Consider the following 18081-nt stretch of genomic DNA (forward strand, 5'->3'; position numbering starts at 1 on the left):
GAACATTTAATCTAGTAATCTTTTAACTTTCATGAAATGTTAGAACTAGATTTCAAACTTAATAAAGGAAGTAAAGTGTGTGTGTTTTAATATAATGCTGATCTGAGAGTCTTTGCTTAGAATAACCAGCTCTATTTTCAGTGAAGACAAAAAGGAGAAAAATATGATAGAAATAAATGGATACATATCTATATATTTAAAATTATTTATACATGAGGTCACTGATCTGTCCATTTTAGAAGAAAATATTATTTTAATGATAGCTTGTATATATTATTTTTTATTTATGGAACATGGATGGAGGAATGATACGGGATGGACAGCTAGATGGAGCCGACTGTCCATAAGTCACAAGCTTTTTCATTGCTAGAAAAGCAAACTCTGATGTTTTAGTGCAGATTCTGTTCTGAAGAGAAAAGTAGAGAACACTGAAGTGTCCTCTCTGGTGGACCAGTAGTGACAGTAAATGGTGAGTCCCATTAAAAACAAAAACGGAGTAAATTGTTGCTTAATTGAATATAACAATGCAAAGATCGCCAAGGGGCTTGCTCTCCTACAAGAAGTATTTTGTTATAAGCATCCAGGATCACAACAGAACTCTAAATATACACCAACCCTAAATCTTCATTGTGGAATTGCCTTACTACTAGGTAACTCGATTAAGCTAGTGAGATAGTTTGGCTAGAATATCTAGAGATACATACAGCATGCTCAATTTCCTTTATTAAACAAATTTATTTCTGGTTGCTTTCTATTTCATTACAGCAGCTACAAATTTCTTTTAATACATATTAATGGAGAGATTTTTTTTCTGAGTTAAGTTAGACCCCAAACTACTTCATTTAGATTTAAAGAGCAAATGCTTAGCACTGCTTTGCTTTGCTAAAGACCAAACACCTGGTAAAACTCCCTACCTTCTCTCCCTCCACTTGAAAAATTTCAATTACATTGGGTTTCAGGTTCTAGGAATTTCTGTAGCACAAATAACGGCATTTTTCACGATTTTCTGCTAAGACCACACTACACTCAACCTCATCTTGTGCTTTCTAGAAGAAGGTCTCAAAGCCATCTTAGAATTTTCTAGGGAAAAACTCCCAAAGGCATCCTCCCTTTGAGAGAGGGAAAAATGTATTATCCTGGATACTTATTCACATAGTTTTCACACATTTTTTAGGGATGGGGTAGGAAAAAATCCAGAATCAAGGCCACAGAAGTTCACTGGATTTACATGTCCAGTTTATCATAGTGACTTTTTTGAGCCTTCTTGTATTGAGTTTTGGATACTCTCTCTCAGTTCTGGTCAGTGGACGGTCTGCGAATGATTGGGGGTTCACCTAGATCCTCTCAGGAGTCTGCATAGTCAGTATTATTGATATAATAGTATGAAGACAATATTTGCCTTTTTCACTGTGTTGACATTTGCACTGATGATGTAAAAGCAATGATGGCTAAAAGTGCTAGTGCCTCAGCAGAGTTAAAGGCAGGGCATCAATTGTGACAGAGTCATTGTGTTCTTCACCGTCACTAACTCACAGAATGTCTTTGATGAAACAGTACAAATTACTGACATTATTAAATCTCAACCCTAAGTATATCTCTTTAACATTCTATTGATAAATGGGAAGTACCCATAAGCCTACGCTGCTGCAAACTAACGTACTATGCATATCTCAAGAAAACGAACTGGTGTGATGCTGTGCCTTGAGAGCTCAACTAGCTCCTTTTTCCATGAAACACAGTTTTTACTTACATGAATGACTGACAGCTAAACCATGGTTATTCAGACTTGATTATTTGGTAGACGTTTCTTAAAAATAAGCAAAATGAACCTGTCCCTTTGAGGAAAATGACTGACGGTTTTTGTTTCCAATGATCAAATTAAAGCTTGAAAGCAAAACTTAAAATTTTGGACTTGGATATGCCACCATGAACTTAGCTCTTTAGTATGTAAAGACTTTCTGATAAGATTGGTGGGACATTAACAAATGTAATTTTTTGTTGTAAAATGGAATGCATGAGGTACAATGCATGAGTTTACAAAATCATACAGGAGTGGAAGATTCATTGAAAGGTGACATAGAACAATGTATTTCAGTGTAACACAGTAGCAATCATAGTTGTAAAGTTCATTCATATGGTTTCTGTTTCCATGTTACAACTACCTTTTAAGAAAATAATACTTGTTGAGTTTTGGTGTAGCACTGAAGAAGAATATCCTCAACGACCTGAAAAGGCTTTTTAAACACTTTTCCTTTTTTCTAACTACATATCTGTGTGAGGTCAGATGTTTTTCATATACTTCAACTAAAAAACCTACTGAAACAAATTAACTTCAGCAGTAAGGTATCCAGCTGTCATCCATTAAATTAGACATGAAGATTTAAGTAAAAAATGTAGAACAATGTCATTATAATTACTTTTTTTCTGTTTTTGAAAACATAGGGTTTATTTTTCAGTAGGTAATAGATTTATACAGTTATTTTAAAATAGGTTAATATACAAATACATTTTTTCTCAGTTTAATTTCTTTAAAGGTAAATATAATCCACATAAAGATTCTTTGGGCCCTCAATAGTTTGTAGGAGTGGAGAGGAATCCTGAGATGAAAAAGTTCGAGTATTGCTGTTCTGTCTTCTAACTAGAGAGATCCTAATCTCCAGCCTAGATAACTCATGTATGACACTGTGATATGCTGCCCAGATCTCCCCTTGAAGGAAAGACTTACTACCCCAGTTGCTTTGGGAGTGCTGCCACCAACAGCCTTCAGTCATCTTCAGCTGAGATCAACTCAGCTGCAGAGAGCCACCTCACCCAAGGTCATGTCCCTTCCCAGGGTGGCCTGCATCTAATGACCGGTGGATGCATGTGTATAGGGGCATGGCCATCTTTGTCCAACTCAGAACAACTCTGACAGTCATTCTAGTACCAGAGCTCCCTGTGGGATCAGATGAGGTGTCAAATGGCCTGCATCAGTGCTTAACTTCTCCCTTTGCCCACTGCTATGTCCTTTCCCTCCTTTCCTAATGTGTTAATTCCAAGGTCCTTCCTTAATACATATCCTGTACAATAGACTCTGTCTCAGAGCCTCCTTCCCAGGGAGGTCACCCTGAAACAGCATGGGAGCTTGATAATAGGTTAAAAGTTAATTCTCTTTTCAGCTTTGAGTAACCAGGGCACCTGAGGTATCACTTTACACAGGGTCCTAAGCTCCTTATTGACAAGCCACACAAATCCAATGGCCTGTAAAAGGCTTTATGTGGTCTGGATAGTGCATATCCACGAGGCCTGGGGCAGGCTAGTTCTGGATTTCCTAGGGCTAGTTCAGGAGTGCACAAAGGAAAGCAGGTTTTGGCTTCTGGGAAGCAGAGGTGAAAAATACTGATGCTCTTTCTGCTTGTACGCATCTTCCAAATTTTAAGTGTGTGATAAGAACCCAAGAGATGAATAGGGAAGGGGGTCAAGAGGCTATCTAAGCGTGAGAAAACCAGACCTATCTGTTCATTTAGCCCATCTTCATATTTAATATATACTGACAGCCAAAGTTGGGTCAGTTTATTGGTGATCTGGATCAATTGTTAATATTGTCTGAGGTGAATAGATGGTCCCTGGTCTTTCTTTCAGGCCTCACTACCTGGCCTAGAAACCAGAGTTTGGGAGTCAGCCTCAGTTGGATCTGGAGGATTTCAGGCTTTAACATTCTAAAGAATGAGGAAGCTTAGTTCTTCTTTCTGTAGCCCCATCTACGTGATGACATTGATCACAACAGAATATTTATTTCCAATTTGATTAAGGTTAGCTTTTTTGCTCTGGGTATCAAAAACTGTTTCATAGGTCCTGTATATATAAAGGGCACCTGAGTTGAAAATGAAATCAAGTTTTGCACTGTGACATTTGAAAATGACCCATCTATATACTGGTGGGCTAAATATTTATCCATTCATTCCACACTCATTCAGCACCTACCATGTGCCAGGAAGCAGTGTGAGTTCTGGAGGATACATGGATGAATAGGACAATATTCCTGACTTTAATAAGTCTTTTAAGGCATGTTAAAAGATAAACTGAGACCTATTACAATTTTTAAGAGTTTATTTGGGCAAAACCCTGAATTGAGCAGCACCAGACTAGAAGTGGTCAGGCATGCTCCACCGACAGGAGCTGGAGGCAGGACTTTTTGTGGAAGCAAAGCAAGGAAATTATTTGACGGGCTAAGGGGTTACTTTGAGAAAGCCTAGTTGGCTGTTTATGATTGGTTGTCTTTAGATTTTGATTTCTTAACCTTGAGATGTTACAGGCTTAGGTTTTGGTTTGCTTACATAGATTGCTAAGGCATTAGAACCACCTCAGTCTAGTGGCCTCCTTGTTTCATTAACTTGGCAGACAGATGACATTGTCTGGATCTTATTCAGTCCATTTGCGTATTGAAGGCAGTGTTCTAGGTGCTGGGGAGTCGATGGTGAACAAGCTATTTTGTCCTTCTTTGTATATTTTATGGGAGAAAGTGAAAAATTAGGACAGGGAAAAATATACATGTCTCTAAAAATCAATAGATAAAGAATAAATAAGAAAATAGAATATTTGAATAACAGTCAGCATGCTTGATCTATTACATATCCAAAACATTAAGAGCATATACATTCTTTTCAAAATACATAGACTATTACAAAAATTCATGGTGTATTAAGTAACAAATAAAAACACAAAAAACCTCCCAAAGCTGAAATGATACTGGTCACAATATTTGTTCATAATGCAAATAATATTAGAAGTAAATAAGAAAAAGATAGTTTTAAGAAACCCTAAAAATTCCTAAATAGGGAAGCAAAACTGTAGTTATAAATGATCTAGAAATAAACAACAGTAAGTGAACTATATATCAAATCTGTAGGAAATTTTATAGACATGTACTTAGGAAAACTATACTTAGGAAATTTTATAGACATGAATGCATTGATTAGAGTTTGAAATGCATTGATTAAAAGTTTGAGAATAAATAAGCAAGGCATTCAACTCAAGATGTTGGAAAAAGGAAATCAAAGTGTAGAAAAGTATAGTAGAAAAAAACAAAATTTATGCATTTGTCGTATAAAGTTAAGCCAAGCATAATAAAAATGGTAAATAACAAAAAAAACCCTAAAATTTTTCTTTGAAATAATCACTAAACTATTAAAAATAGTTGGTGAATTTTATCAAGGAATAAAAGGAGAGAAGATACAAATCAGGGTTAAAAAATATGACATAAACTACAGATGTGGAGACTTTAAAGTTTTCAGAGAATTCAGTGTACAATGTTATATCGATAAATATGAAAATCTTACAAAATTAGTGGTTTTCATGGGCTGTATATTAAGAATTGCTCAGAGAGAGATAAGAAAATGTAAATAGACCAACAAATATAGAAGAAAATGACAAGGTCAGTTTAATGGGTGAGGTCTACTAGTCCTTCAAGAAAAAGATAATTCCAACGTTAAAGAAACTATTACAGAAAAAGTTAAAGATGAAACACTTTCCACTTTATTCTACAAGGATAACCTTGGTGTCAAAATTAGATAAGCATAGCTCCTAAAAGAAAACTGTGCAGTTTAACTTATGAACATAGATACCAAAACTTTAAATTTAAAAAGTGCCAAATTAAATTCAGAATGTATTAAAAGAATGTTATCATAACCAATTAGGGTTTATCCTAGGAATGCATGTATTAGTCACTATTAGAGCTCCGTCAGTGTAATTAATCACAATAATAAATACTTTTATTTATTTGCTAACACATGTGTTTGTTCAAGAAATATTTCTAAAGTGCCTACAATGAGGAAGACACCATCCTAGGTATTGGGGTAAAAGTGTGAACAAGACAGACAAGATCTCTTGGAGCTTGCATGAGATGAAAGATTTAAAAAATCCACATAATCATCTTAATAGATGACCAGATATACCTCAAAGATGTGATACAAGTCAATATTCATTCGTGAGAAAAGCTTTCAGCAAGGGAGAAAAAGTATCAGTGCAAAGACAGGAATGGATAGAGCAAGCATCATCCTTAGCTGGGAAACATTAGCAACGTTCACTTTAAAATCAGGAAAGGATGTCTGTTCCCTCTCTTTTTTTTTTTTTTTTTGTAAAATGAAGTTTAGTTAACTTACTATATTATATTACTTTCAAGTGTACAACATAGTGATTCGATATTTTTGTACATTACATAACCATACAAAGTTGTTACATTATTGACTATATTTCTGTGCTGTACCTTACGCCCCAGTGAATTACTTCTTTTATATCTGATAGTTTGTACCTCTTAATCCCCTTCACCTATTTTGCCCATACCCCTGGCTCCCTCGCCTCTGGCAACCACTAGTTTTCTGTATCTATGAATCTACTTCTATTTTGTTATATTTGTTCATTTGTTGTTTTTTTTTTAGATTCCACATGTAAGTGAAAACATACGGTATTTGTCTTTCTCTGTCTGATTTATTTCATAGCATAATACCCTCTAGATCCATGCATGCTGTTGCAAATGGCAAGATTTCATTCTTTTTTATGGCTGAGTAATACTCCATTGTGTATACCGCATCTTCTTTTTCCATTCATCTATCAATGGACACTTAGGTTGCTTCTATATCTTGGCTGTTGTAAATAATGCTGCAACAGAATATTGGGGTACATATATCTTTTTGAATTAGTGCTTTCATTTTCTTTGGATAAATACTCCGAAGTGAAATTGCTGGAGGGTATGGTAGTTCTATTTTTAAGTTTTTGAGGAACCTCCATACTGTTTTCCATGGTGGCTGCACCACCATTTGCATCCCCACCAACAGTGCACAAGGGTTCCCTTTTCTCCACATCCTTGCCAACACTTTTATTTCTTGTCTTTTTGATGATTGCCATTCTGACTAGTGTGAGGTGATACCTCGTTGTGGTTTTGATTTACATTTTGTAAAAATTAGTGATGTTGGGCATCTTTTCATGTGGCTGTTGAGCATCTGTATATATTCTTTTTTTTTTTTTTTAAAGTAATACAGTTTAATTTTTTATTTATTGATTGATTGCCGCGTTGGGTCTTCGTTGCTGTGTGCGGGCTTTTCTCTAGTTGCAGCGAGCGGGGGCCAGTCCTCACTGCGGTGCGCAGGCCTCTCATTGCAGTGGCCTCTCCCACTGCAGAGCACGGGCTGCAGGCGTGCGGGCTTCAGTAGTTGTGGCGCATGGGCCTAGTTGCTCCACGGCATGTGGGATCTTCCCAGACCAGGGCTCGAACCCGTGTCCCCTGCATTGGCAGGCAGATTCTTAACCACTGCGCCACCAGGGAAGCCCCTGTATATATTCTTTAGAAAAATGTCTATTCAGGTCCTCTGACCATTTTTTAATAGGATTGTTTGGTTATTTTTGATACTGGGTTGTATGAGTTCTTTATATATTTTGGATATTAATCCTTCACTGGATATATAATTTGCAAAAGCCTTCTCCCATTTAGTAAGTTGCCTTTTTGTTTTGTTTATGGTTTCCTTCACTGTGCAAAAGCTTTTTAGTTTTATGTGTTCCCATTTGTTTATTTTTGCTTTTGTTGCCCTCGCTTGAGGAGACAGACTCAAAAAATATTGCTAAGACCAATGTCAAAAAGTGTACTACCTCTGTTTCTTCTAGGAGTTTTATGGTTTCAGGTCTTACACTTAGCCTACAAGTGACTGTCTTGTAGGCAGCATATAGATGGGTCTTGTTTTTATCCATTAAGCCACCCTGTGTCTTTTGACTGGAGCATTTAGTCCATTTACCTTTAAAGTGATTATTGACAGGTATGTACTCATTGCCATTTTGTTACTTGTTTTCTGGTTGTTTCTGTAGTTCTCTGTTCCTTTCTTCTTTTAGCATCTTCCCTTGTGGTTTGATAATTTTCTTTAGTGTTTTGTTTGGACTTCTTTCTCTTTATTTTTTGTATATCTATTGTAGTTTTTTGTTTTGTGGTTACCTTGAGGTTCATATATATTGATCTACATATATAGCTATTTGTTTTAAGCTAATGGTTGCTTAAGTTTGAACACTGAATAAAAGCTGGGTGCAAGCTGGGCAGGGGGCATGCTGGGGCAGTCTTGGCAGGCTAGCTAGAGAACCAGGTGCTTTCCAATCTGCTGCCTCTGCATTGGGACTTGACGTATGCGAGTTTGTGCACGAGCCCTTTGAGAGTGGAGTCTTGGTTTTCTGCAGCCCTCAGTATCTCCCGGTCATGAGCCCTGCTTGTTTTCAAAACCAGTTATGGGGGTAACGGGGGCCCTACTTCCTGGTGCCATTCTCTAGGACTTGAGTGCCCAGTGTGGGGCTTGAACCCCTCCCTCCTTAGGGAAGACCTCTAAGTTTTTGATAGCTCCTCCCTTTTGTGGGTTGCTGCACTGGGGGTGTGGGTCTTGATTAGATCACATCTCTGCTCTTCCTACTTGTCTCAATGTGTTTTTTTCCCCCATTATATCGTTAATTGTAGAATAGCTGTTCTGCTGGTCTTCTGGTTTTTCTCAGAGAGAGTTGTTCTATATGTTGTAGTTTTTATATGTTTGTGGCAGAAGGTGAGCTCAGGATCTTCCTATTCCACCATCTTGATCCCCTCAGGCCTCACTCTTTATGTTCCAAATTGCTCCTGATGTCTGATCAGTTAAAAAAAGAAACAAGATATATGGATATAGATATAGAAATACAGATATATATGAAAGGCAGATTTATAGAGTCTCCATTTGTAGAAGATAAGGATATTTACACTAAAACCCAGGAGAATTAATTGATAAACTATTAGAACTAATAAGAGAGTTTAGTATTTTGGCCAAGTAGAAAACCAAAAATATGAATATTGAAAGATTTTCTCTACAACAGCTGTAACCAGTTAGAAAATGCACTAAGATTAGAGCCTTAAAATACCAAGGGATAAACAAAAATAAACATGTAAGACCCATATTGAGAAACTTATAATACCTTACTAAACAATATAAAAAGCCTAAAAAATGTAAAAAATACTACGTGCTTAGATGAGATGATTCACTAGTATGAAGACATTAAGTTTTCCTTTAATATATCTATAAATCCATGTAAATTTTAATAAAAATGCCAATGATATTTTTTGATGGAAGTTGATCCACTGTTTTATGTTGAAAAGAAAATAGAAATAATCAAGAACAGATTGTAAAGAAAATAAAACATCAAAATTAATGAAAAACAAGCAATGAGGGAACACACCCTATCAGGTATCAAAATATATTGCAGTTGGCTTCCCTGGTGGCACAGTGGTTAAGAATCCGCCTGCCAATGCAGGGGATATGGGTTCGAGCCCTGGTCCAGGAAGATGCCACATGCCGCGGAGCAACTAAGCCCGTGCGTCACAACTACTGAGCCTGCTCTCTAGAGCCCCCGAGCCACAACTACTGAGCCTGCGAGCCACAACTACTGAAGCCTGTGTGCCTAGAGCCCGTGCTCCGCAACAAGAGAAGCCACTGCAATGAGAAGCCCGCAGACCACAAAGAAGAGCAGCCCCCACTCGCCACAACTAGGGAAAGCCCACGTGCAGCAATGAGTACCCAATGCAGCCAAAAATAAATAAATAAATAAATCTATAAAAAAACAAAAAAGAAACCCACTTTATTTATTTTTAAATTTTTAAATTTTATTTATTATTTTGTACAGCAGGTTCTTATCAGTCATCAATTTTATACACATCAGTGTATACATTTCAATCCCAATCTCCCAATTCATCACCCCCCCACCCCCACCCCCTCCCCCTCGCCGCTTTCCCCCCTTGGTGTCCATACGTTTGTCCTCTACATCTGTGTCTCAATTTCTGCCCTGCAAACCGGTTCATCTGTACCATTTTTCTACATTCCACATATATGCGTTAATATACGATATTTGTTTTTCTGACTTACTTCACTCTGTATGACAGTCTCTAGGTCCATCCATGTCTCAACAAATGACCCAATTTCGTTCCTTTTTATGGCTGAGTAATGTTCCATTGTATATATGTACCACATCTTCTTTATCCATTCGTCTGTAGATGGGCATTTAGGTTGCTTCCATGACCTGGCTATTGTAAATAGTGCTGCAATGAACATTGGGGTTTATGTGTCTTTTTGAATTACGGTTTTCTCTGGGTATATGCCCAGTAGTGGGATTGCTGGATCATATGGTAATTCTATTTTTAGTTTTTTAAGGAACCTCCATACTGTTCTCCATAGTGGCTGTATCAATTTACATTCCCACCAACAGTGCAAGAGGGAAGAAACCCACTTTAAATTAAAAAAAATATGTTGCTGAGATATAGCAATGAAAAAGATGTGATATTGGTGCACATATGTACAATGCAGAATAGAGACTTCAGAAACAGACACAAGCACATGCTAAAATTTAGTAACACAGTGACATTTCAGATTATTAAGAAAATGTAAATGTACACTTGTGACATTGTAATATGACATATAAAAATGATCAATGAAACAAAGTAGCCCAGAAACAGATACATGCATTACAGTTATCTTTCTGAACCCTCCCTCCCCTCAACCTCTTTTCTGCCTTTCTTTGTTCTTTTCTGTTCCCTGGGAAGCATCATCTGGGATCCTTTTCCAATTGCACTGGACAATTGACAGTGGGAGGCCCTAGCAGGGGATGACTGGACAGCAGGAGAAAAAGGTCAGAGTATTTTTTCCCACTTCTTCCTCGCTGCCTCTACTTCCCTGGCAGCAGCTGTTTTCCTCTACAATTTCAGCTACTACAGGAAGCTCCCCCCCTTGGTTCCAGCTCTCACTGGATTCCAGTAAGTGTGTTTCCTCTCCTTGATAGTAGATTCCTGGTTTAGTTAATCCCTGGATGCCTTCACATCCCTTGATTCTTGCCTTGACCCCACCCCTACCTCTGTAAATATCTTCATTTAAACCATCAATGTGAATCTATTTTCTCCTGTGATCCTGTCTGATAATGTAAGTGGTACCAGGAATGAGGTAGTCTCATTTCACACCTAATATCTCAGTTATAGAAGTTTTGCTTCTTGTGATTGCAACTTGCGGCTCAACAGTTTAGAGCTCTTAGTTGTGAAGGGAGAAACTTTTTCACCATTGAACACGGCGATGGCTCCAATAATGTGGAAGCTGAGACTACTGCCTCCTTCCTCATGGTGCTAAATACTCAGACAGAGATAGCGGGGCTTGCTGTTCTTGCCAGAGTGATCAACCCTTATTCCTAAGAAAATTTAAGTTGCTGTTATGTGATGAAAAAGAAATAATATCTCTAAAACTCAGGGCATTCACTAGAGCACCTCTCACCATTAAAATCTCCAGTGATCACTCTCAATGAAAAGCCGTGACAATCCATTACTGAAAGGGCTCCTAAGGCCTTAGATTCTGGGAGAAAGAAGGGGTTTAGGTTTTATCACTCTGCAGCCAAAGTGACGACAGAGGGAATAGGTGGCAGAGAGAGGAAGTTATGATTGTCAGCTTTAACCTGATGACCAGATACAGAGCAGGGACCAAAGAAACCTTGCATATCTTACATTAAATGATGATTTCTCTTTTACCCCACCTTTTTGTGCTACCTTTTATGAAGAGAACAGGTGGAGGCTAATGTTTTAAGTGAGGTTCCAGGCAGGTGTATATTTGAATAAACATCACCCCTTGATGATATTGTAATGGATGGCACTATATGGATTCCCTGTTGGTGGATAAGGTTTTCATCATCTAGCAAAGGGCAAGAATAGGTGCTAAGTGGCAAAAGAGGTGGGCTATGCTGGTGACCCCCCACCCCCATTCTCTAGTCTCCACTCATCTCTACTTCCCCCTGTGCTTTTTAGGAAGCTGAAATCTGCAGATTGCCTTACTGAGCCTCCCTGACCTCTGCCTTCAGTTTTGTTTTGACTGATGAGTGGCACCTGCAGGGAATCAGGAGGTGGGAGGAGATTGGGGACTGCTTCTAGGGCAGCAGCTCTGTTTCTCTACAGCTGTAGCTTCTACTGGGCAGCCTTCCTCCATTACTCCAGATTTCAGAGGGATATAGTAATGCCAAACCTCCTCTTTTCTTCTCTGTGCTTTTCTTGTCAGGGGTAGACAAGACTTCCTGCTGTCACCGGGTGCCTCCACATCTGTGTTCTAACACTGTCCTTTTCTAAGTTGTCTTTTCATTAACAACTCTTTAAACCACCTGACCAAATCCTTTTTCTTGATCCGACCTACACTTCGTGCATACATGAAAACTGGATCTAGATTTGAGGTAGAAGTAGAAATTAGTGGTGAAAGGATGGATTATTCAATACAGTTGACCATATATACATGGGTTTTCTCTGGGCTCTCTATTCTGTTCCATTGGTCTATGTGTCTGTTTTTATGCCAGTACCATACTATTTTGATCAGTATAACTTTGTAGTATAGTTTGAAATCACGAAGCGTGATGTCTTCAGCTTTGTTCTTCCTTCGCAGGATTGCTTTGACTATCTGGGGTCTTTTGTGGTTCCATATGAAATTTAGGATTGTTCTATTTCTATGAAAAATGCTATTGGAATTTTGATAGGGATTGCATTGAATCTGTAGATGGTTTTGTGTAATATGGACATATTAACAACATTAATTCTTCTGATCTGTGAACACAGGATACCTCTTGTTTGTGTCTTCTTTAATTTCTTTCATCAACGTCTTACAGTTTTTAGTGTACAGACCTTTTGTCTCCTTGTTTAAATTTATTCCTAAGTATTTTATTATTTTGATGCTGTTGTAGATGGGATTATTTTTTAAATTTCTTTTTCAGATAGTTCATTGTTAGTATATGGAAATGCCACTGGTTTTTGTATGTTGATTTTGTATCCTGCAACTTTATTTTATTTTATTTTAATTAATTTATTTTTGGCTGTGTTAGGTCTTCGTTGCTGCATGTGGGCTTTCTCTAGTTGCAGCGAGTGGAGGCTACTCTTTGTTGCGGTACGCAGGCTTCTCACTGAGGTGGCTTTTCTTGTTGCGGAGCGTGGGCTCTAGACACATGGGCTTCAGTAGTTGTGGCACGTGGGCTCAGTAGTTGTGGCTCGCAGGCTCTAGAGTGCAGGCTCAGTAGTTGTGGCGCATGGGCTTAGTTGCTCCGCGGCATGCGGGATCTTCTTGGACCAGGGCTTGAACCCGTGTCCCCTGCATTGGCAGGCGGATTCTTAACCACTGCGCCACCAGGGAAGCCCCGTATCCTGCAACTTTAGAATGCATTTATTCTAACAGTTTTTTGGTGGAGTCTTTAGGGTTTTCTGTATATAAGAACATGTCATTTGCAAACAGATAATTTTGCTTCTTTCTTTCCTATTTGGATGCCCTTTTCCTCCTTTTTCTTGCCAAGTTGCATTGGTTAGGACTTCCAGTACTATGTTTAATAAGAGTAGTGAGGATGGGCACCCTTGTCTTGTTCCTGATTTTAGAGCAAAAGCTTTGAGCTTTTGCACTGTTGATATTGGCATGTTGATAATGTTAGCCATGGGTTTGTCATATGTAGTCTCTATTATGCTGAGGTTTGTTCTTTCTATACCCAATTTGTTGAGAACTTTTATCATGAAGGGTGTTGAATTTTGTCACATGCATGTTTTGCATCTATTGAGAGGATCATGTGATTTTTTTTCTCCATTCTATTAATGTGGTATATCACATTTATTGATTTGCAGATGTTGAACCATCTTTGCAGACCAGGGATAAATCTCAGTTGATCATGGTGTATGATCCTTTTAATGTGCTGTTGAATTCACTTTGCTAGTATTCTGTTGACAATTTTTGTGTCTGTATTCATCAGAGGTATGGCTTGTAGTTTTCTTTTCCTATACTGTCCTTATCTGGCTTTGGTATCAGGGTAATGCTGGGCTCCTAAAATGAATTTGGGAGCATTCTCTTCTCTTCAATTCTTTATAAAAAATTGAAAAGATTGACATTAGTTCTGTAAATGTTTGGTAGAATTCACCAGTGAAACCATCTGGTCCTGGGCTTTTCTTTGTTGGGAGGTTTTTGATTATTTCTTGAATCTCTTTAGTCATTATTGTTCTGTTTAGGTTTTCTTTTTCTTCATGAATCAGTCTTAGTAGGTTGTATATTTCTAGGAATTTATCCATTTCTTCTAGGTTGTCCAGTTTGTTGGTATATAATTGTATATAGTAGCTTTTTACAATCCTTTGTTTTTATGTGGTGTGGTGTGAGTTGTAATTGCTCCTATTTCATTTATGATTTTATTTGAGTCCTTTCTTTTTTTCTTGGTTAGTATAGCTAAAGGTTTGTTAATTTTTAAAATCTTTTAAAACAACCAACTTTTTGTTCCCATTATCTTTCTATCCTATTGTCTTTGTTCCTATTATCTTTGTTCTGTTTTTTCGTATTATTTTTCTAGCCTCTATTTCATTTATTTCTGTTCTAATCTTTATTATTTCCTTTCTGATAACTTTGGGCTTAAATCTTTCTCTTTTTCTGATTCCTTGAAGTGTAAAGTTGATTTACTTATTTGAGATTTTTCTTTTCTCTTAATGTAATTCTTTGTCACTATAAACTTCCCTGGTAGAACTGCTTTTTCTTATCCCAAAGGTTTTTGTATGTTGTGTTTTCATTTTCATTTGTCTTAAGATACTTTATGATTTCCCTTCTTATTTATTCTTTGACCCATTGGTTGTTCAGGAGTGTGTTATTTAATTTCCATGTATTTTTGAATTTTTCCATTTTCCTACTGTTATTGATTTCTAGGTTTATACCACTGTAGTCCAAAAAGATGCTTGATATGATTTCAACCTTCTTAAATTTGTTAAGGCTTGATTTGTGGCCCAACATATGATTTATCCTGGAGAATGTTCTGTGTGTGCTTGAGAACAATGTGTATTCTGTTGCTGTTGCAAGGAGTGTTCTGTGCATGTCTGTTAGGTCCATTTGGTCTACAGTGTTATTCAGGTCTGCTATTATCTTACTAATTTTCTATCTGAATGATCTATCCAATGCTAAAAGTGGGGTATTGAAGTCTCCTACTATTATTATATTGCTGTCTATTTCTCCCTTCAGTTCTGTTAATATTTCCTTTAAATATTTAGGTGCTCCAGTGTTGGGTACATATATATTTACAATTGTTATATCCTCTTGATGAATTGACTCATTTATCATTATATAGTGGCCTTCTTTGTCTGTCATGACCAATTTTGACTGAATGTTTATTTTGTTTGATATAAGTATAGCCATTCCTGCTCTCTTTTGGTTAACATTTGCATGGAACATCTTTTTTTTCCCCATCTCTTTACTTTCAGCCTATGCATGTTCTTAAAGCTAGTGTATCTTTTATAGGCAGGATGTTGTTAGATCTTGTTTTTCATTCATTCAGCTGCTCTGAGTCTTGTGATTGGAGAAACTAGTCCATTTGCATTTAAAATAATTATTTATAGGTAGGGGTTACTATTGACATTTTGTTAATGGATTCAGGGCCATATGAGTACCTGTAATATGGTCTAGAGGGTGGTCTGTGGGTTCTTTATGACAAAGGGCAAGGTCTTCTATTGCATGGCATAAATACAGTACTGATGAGTACGGTTGATCAGCTTGCACCTGTTTTCATCACTCCTCACTTCCTCTTTAGGGCTTTGGTGTTGCCCAAGTATCCCAATATGTTGGGAGGACTGGGCTTTGATTGCTGATTTCTATCTACCAGTGGCAGAAGAGCAAGACATCATTCCCCCAAGACAAATGGGGGAAGGAAAGGCAGATCTGAAAGCTTTTTCCCTCTCATTCCCCTACCACTTGGCCTATGTCATTGTCCTACCCCTCCATACTATAGGTACGCCTGACCCTAGTCCCTGATGGCCTTTCTCTCTTAAGGGCTTTCTTGCTGTTTCTATCTTAGTTTCCCAGATCCATGCTTACCTTTCTCTTCTTTAATTGCCTGAGAGTAGTTTTCAGGGATAAATGCCTCAGGCAGGGGTGGTTCATCCTCTTAACAGAATCCAAAATTCATTTCTCTCTCCTTTTTAAGACTGTGAGCTTCTTGAAGGCATGGTTAGTGAATTATTCATCTCTGCATCTCAGAAAATGAGATAATAACTGGATCTTAATAAAAGTTTGTGGAGTTGTCAAAGCATACTAGTGAGTTATGATAGTCAGGCTGAGGTCTGGCTGGACCATAAGGCCACTCTAATCAGTATGGCTTCCTGTCATTGTGGCCAAAGGAGTCAATGCGATCAGAAATATTAGACCAGTGGTATCAATGTTCATGTACTCCTGAGCAAGAGTGGGATTTTTATGTGACTAAGAACTGCTATTGTAATTATAAATTCAGTGATGATATGGATCCTTGAGATGTAGATCTGGAGAACTGCCCAAAAAGAGAACAGAGATTAGCAAAGCACATTGTTCTGTTGCTTATAAAAATAAAGGACAGTCTAATTAAACAGTGCAAAATGTATAAAGTTCAACAGGTAGGAAATGAATGCATGCAAAAAATCAGTGAAATCCAAGTAATATCTGTTGATTTTATTGTGTCAATGTTAATTTCTTGGATTTGATAATGTACTATAGTTATGTAAGATGTTACCTTTGGGGGAAGCTGGGTGATAGTACATGTGACCTCTCTTTACTATTTTTGCAATTTTTTATTAGTCTAATTTTCTGAAATAAGAAGTTTTAACAAAAGAGTCAACCCTTTATGACTAAAGCACAGACAAAAGATTTGCAGAATGGTGAAATCGGGGGGCAGTGTGCTTTAAATTTATGGGAAATAAGAGGAAATGTTACTTAGTATTGTGAATGGTAAGTCTGCAAAACTCTTTAGGAGATGGAAGGGGCTGAAAACATAAATAGGTATAAGAAAGGCATAGACAAGTTCACATGTGATTAATTAATGATTTACATATAAAGGCAAAAGTACTGTTTGGGCTGTAACTCATAATTCTGTTGATGACATTTAACAGTAAAATATGCCATTAGAAGAAAATAACTGAGATCAGGTGTCCAGTATGGCAATATTATGCAAAATGGAGAAATAAGGTTCAGTGTGGAATGTCCTCTAGAGTCAGGAGTCTGGATTTGAATCCACATGCTGACAGCTACTAAATTATTTCACTTTTCCGAGCTTGGTTTTCTCACTGAAAATGGAGAAAATAGTGGCATCTACATTGTAAGTTTCACATGAAGAGTAAATGAAGGAACACACATAAATCAGAGTTTTTCACACTATTATGCTAAAGAACCATTTAAAAAAATTTCTAAACTGTTATAGACCAATACTTTTGTAAAATAGAATAAAAATGAATTATGGAAAAATTAAATTAAAAGAGACAAATGACAAGCCTGGGTTTTTTGTTATTAGATCCATAGATATGAAATTACGCTCTCAAATTGCTATGAATTTTAACTCTTAGTCTCAAATTCTGTTCTTAACTTGCTGTGGGCTGGTGACAAATAGACACATATTAGTGGGAAGCACTGAAAAAGAGTCTTTAGCTCAGAACTTGGCTCTAATAATTAAACCTACCAACAATCTCCTTGTAGACTATTTAGACTTAGTCTTGTCTTTTTCCAGTTTCCCCTAAAAACCAAAACAAAGCAGATTCTCCCCCTCCTTTGAGTACTTGCTTGTTTTTGATCAAGCCTCATATCCTTAGTTGCTAACATTTCTTTCCCATGGAAGAAAGTCTCACTCTCAGAGGGCAATTCCCTTGTCAGTCTGGCTTTTTCAGTGCCTACAGTTGGGCTTGAGGAAGTACTATTCAAAAATACTCTCAAAATGTAAAATATTGGCTTTAAGAGCTGAGTCAGGGAAATCTGTGCACTGTAGCTCTACAAAAGACAGCACTTTATAGGGAGTTGGCGTCTGGAAATTCTTTATTGTATATGTCCATGTTGAAAATTTACATGTATGAACAAGGCAGCATGGCACACGGCTAGACCTGCTAAATTTTAAGTCTGTGTCTTTTACTTGTGGTTGTGACTTTGAATTTATTTCTTCTTCTTTTGAGTGCTCAGGTTCGCTTTTGTATTCCTTGGGGAGAGAAAAATCATGCTTGCAGGGAACTCTGTTGATTAACTAATGATTTTAAAAGTTCTATTGAAGGTTTAATTAAAACTGTTGAAAAATAAGAAATTGTTGGGAATC

The sequence above is a fragment of the Eubalaena glacialis genome, chromosome 16 (genome assembly GCF_028564815.1).
Source record: "Eubalaena glacialis isolate mEubGla1 chromosome 16, mEubGla1.1.hap2.+ XY, whole genome shotgun sequence".
NCBI classification, from domain to species: domain Eukaryota; kingdom Metazoa; phylum Chordata; class Mammalia; order Artiodactyla; family Balaenidae; genus Eubalaena; species Eubalaena glacialis.